The sequence below is a fragment of the Morus notabilis genome, unplaced genomic scaffold (assembly GCF_000414095.1).
Source record: "Morus notabilis unplaced genomic scaffold, ASM41409v2 Scaffold698, whole genome shotgun sequence".
In the NCBI taxonomy this organism is placed as follows: domain Eukaryota; kingdom Viridiplantae; phylum Streptophyta; class Magnoliopsida; order Rosales; family Moraceae; genus Morus; species Morus notabilis.
The window spans coordinates 462621-466988 of NW_010358448.1; positions in this window are offsets into that span (position 1 = coordinate 462621).

Below are 4368 nucleotides of genomic sequence, written 5' to 3' on the forward strand. Positions count from 1 at the left end.
TAGTCATGGAACCTCATGGCTTGTCCAGTCATGGGGCCCGCGGCTTGAGTAGTTCGTGGGGTTGTATTAACGATTTCAAAATGTTTAATAAATGATTTCTTAAGCAAAGAGATCTTGTGAACTGGTAATAGAGTCTATTGCTGTAAGCCTAGATAGGATGCAGAGGAGTGCATCCTCGGGGGCAGAACCCGAAACCGGTCCGGGTAGGCGAGGCACTTGGTTAGGTAAGTAATTTGTACTAATTACTTACTGAAGCCTGTAACATGGTTATTTTCAGTTATATTTCCTTTGAGAAAAAGGATGTGAGGTTCCGTATCCTCTTGAACAAATGTAAGGAATTTGAGAAATTATGTAAACCTATTTAATATTGGATTTACTAGACTGTGGTTGATGTCTGTTGTAATGATTAATTACATGAGCATGTATGTACGATACTGTATGTCCTGTAGGGTGGAGCCCTGTGTGTCAGAGGCTCCTGGATTATGTAATTCATTTATATTTTAATGCAGTTAAGTGTGGGGCCCGGTCTGGGAATCTGCTTTATTAATTCCTAATCGAGCTCCACGTCACCCACCCCGTTTGGGGGGGCGTGACACGTCATAACATCATAAACATCAAAATCATAGACTTCTCAATTCTTCAATTCATGTTGCAGGTGAGAGTGTACTTACTTGAGCGCCTTATTTAACCCTTTTTAAATTTCACAGGTGACGCGACGAATGAGGTGCTCGGGTGTTCGCCTCTAGAACTGCGTGACACGTCATAACATCATAAACATCAAAATCATAGACTTCTCAATTCTTCAATTCATGTTGCAGGTGAGAGTGTACTTACTTGAGCGCCTTATTTAACCCTTTTTAAATTTCACAGGTGACGCGACGAATGAGGTGCTCGGGTGTTCGCCTCTAGAACTGTTCATGCCATAAATCATAAATAAGATTACTAAAAAGCCTTAACATCTCATCAAATACATTAATCACATTAAAATAGCATTTAATTTACCATTTTCACCATTCATTAACATCAAAACATAAAAACCCACTGATTACACAAAATCACAAAACTTAACAAAAACTGACAGTCTGACCTTTACTAATTTAAAAACTCATAACAATTCACATATAACTCCAAATGACCTGAAACTAATTTCAAATTAAAGTAGACATCTAGAGCTTTCTAACGATATCTAATTTGTTAAAAACGGAGTTCCTTTGCTCCCTAAAACCCTGTTTTAAAATCAGACATGAAACCTGGAGAAATTCCAGCACTCTATAATCCGAAATTAACCAAGAAATTCCCTTTAAATCGTCCAAAACTCATCAAAAATCATGTATGTCAGCCTATTATATTAACCACAACTCTAACATGCTTCCAACATAATCATATCTGAGAATTATTAAAACATGCGTCATACAACAACTCTCATCAACACCTAACTAGAAATCATATATAACTCAAATAAATCATGGAAACAACCTAAACATGTTTCTAATATTATCCACCATAAATAAAAAAAAAACAATAAATAAAGAAAATAGAGGATTAACAATCATGTAGGCGTAAAAAAAATTCTAAACATGCCATTCTATCAATCAATCAAAATCATCATCGTGACAAAATTTAAAACTTAGCGATAACAATCTCATGACACTTTCCTCAACAATAACGTCACAACCATCATACACAAAACTATGAAGATATATGAACATATCCTGCCATCAATAACAAAAACACGAAATATCATGATAGGAACATATATAAAACAATTTTTCTAATATTGTGTTCTTCTTAAAAGAATAAAGGAAGATAATGAAAAATTCTATGGTGGTTAGGGCTCTTGAGAGAAAGTGACAGAGAGAGGTAATAGAGAGAAAGATAGAGAGCAGGAGCTTGAGAGGGAGAAAGCGTAAAAAATTTTCTAATGGGATGGAGGTGAAAACGTATGATATAAAAGGAGTATTTTTTTTTCCTTACTTTTCCCTCGTCTGACGTCCAAGCTAATCACCCTTTTCTTGCATTGACAATGTAAATGGCTAAATTATATCAAAGGAAAAGCTATATATATCCAAAGCATGAATCTGCCCATTTTACTTCTTGTTGTACGAGTATGGGTATATTTGCAAGTTGTCTACTTACTGCCACTAAGCCAAATGCAGAAAGAATCATGCAATATATATCAACTCAATTAAGAAAATTAGTTGACTTGAATTGGGTGATTGATGGGCTGTCAATGAGGTAGAAATCGTGTTGCAAACCATGGTCAAAGTTTCTTTATACGGTCATTGACTCCAAAGACATTAAACTAATTCTCACCCTTAACAATTCATCATAGAACTAATCATCACCAAAAAAATGTAATAACATAAACGGTGGTTGGCTATTGATATTTTACATATATAATATATATAAATACATAGCTATATAATATGTATTTTGTACCATATATCCATATAATCTATCAATGGTATTAAATCAACATACATATCCATCAAATCATCATATAAATTTAACAATTTGGCATGAACTTGTTCTTACACCACGAGTCCTCGTCGCGTTCACTTGCAGAATATAACTCAACGTGATGTTAGAATTAACTAATTATAACACCATAACATCATTCATGTTAATTTCTAACGTCTATTTCTACAAATTTGTCAGTTAGAAAAATTCTCAGTATAATTAATTGTTCAACAAATAGCAAATTAGAAAGAAATTAAAGATTGCAGAGAGTAAGATAAAGTAAAAGAAAGTTCAGCTGAATAGAGTTTGAATCCTTGTTCTCCACCTTTCCTCCTTTAGGTACGTTCCACGGGGTGAAGAAGGTTGGAAAAATCTATCTGTACACAGCTCACTTTTTTCTTTTCTTTCTTGCTCTCTAGATTTCCACCACAACAATAAAGGCCATTTGCGACGACATTAATTGCGACGACATATGTCGTCGTAAATAATACAATATTTACGATAATATGTCATCGCAATTAATCCCCGTTAAATAAATTAAGCATGCCGTCGCTAATAAGTTCAATGTCGTCGCAAATATTTTTGCCGCCAAAGGGAATCCATTTTTTGCGATGACTTGTCATCGCAAATATCTTATTAGTTGTGACGACACATGTCGTCGCAAATAATATCACTCTATTTGCGACGATATTTTCTCTTTGTCGTCACAAATAAGCTTTACACATTTGACCAAGAACAAATGCGGGGAAATGATTATTTGCGACGACATTATGTCATCGCAAATAATTTTCAGATGTGGGTTATTTGCGACGATATTTTAAATTTATTTGCGACGACAATGTCGTCGTAAATAAGTCTGATATATTATACCCTAACTTCTTCCACTTCATTTTCTCCCGATTTCAGTCTCTATCTCTGCCTCTTCTTCCCCTCACTGCCGCTACCGCCCCCACCGCCTACCGTCTTCTCTCTCTCCCTTTCTCTCTCTTCCCTTCGTTCTCTCTCTCTCTCTTCCCTTCGTTCTCTCTCTCTCTCTTCCGCCACTGCTGCTCCTACCGCCCCGCTCCCGCCACCTCGCCCCCGCCAGAATTTCAGGTTTGTTTTTTTAGTTTTTTTTTCTTTTTGTAAATTTTATTTTTGTTTGGTTACTTGCATTGATTCGAAGAATGTTAGGGATTTTTATGGATTTTTGTTAGGGATTGTTGTTACTTGCCGAGAAAATGGAAGAAGGAAATAGAAAATAGAAAATGTTATGGATTTTTGTTCGAGTTTCCTCGCCCCCGCCAGAATTTCAGGTTTGTTTTTTTAGTTTTTTTTTCTTTTTGTAAATTTTATTTTTGTTTGGTTACTTGCATTGATTCGAAGAATGTTAGGGATTTTTATGGATTTTTGTTAGGGATTGTTGTTACTTGCCGAGAAAATGGAAGAAGGAAATAGAAAATAGAAAATGTTATGGATTTTTGTTCGAGTTTAGTCATTTTTTATAGTTCCGAGAATGTGAAAATTTAAACTTGCATTAATTAATCAAGAATTGTGTCTATATGTTACTCTAGATGTTAATAAAATGTTAATTTTAGTGTTTGAAAATTATGTTCGATGTTTTCTTTTGATATAGGCGTTTGATTTTTCGCCTTCGTCATTGTTTGCACGGTTCCTCCGACGTAATCCTGCTATTTTCAGCCTCCGTTTAGTGGGTTTGAACTTTGTAAGTTTTTTATATTTATTTAGTTTTAAAATTATTGTAGTTTTTGGTTGTATGAATTCAGGATTATGATGACAATATTTGAATTATGATTTTCTTATATTGTTGAAATTTAGTATATGTTTATGATTCTTGTTTTGGGTGGCACATCTTGCAGCTATGGTGTGCCGAAATCTTTTAAAGTTATTTTTCTGCAGGTTTTGATT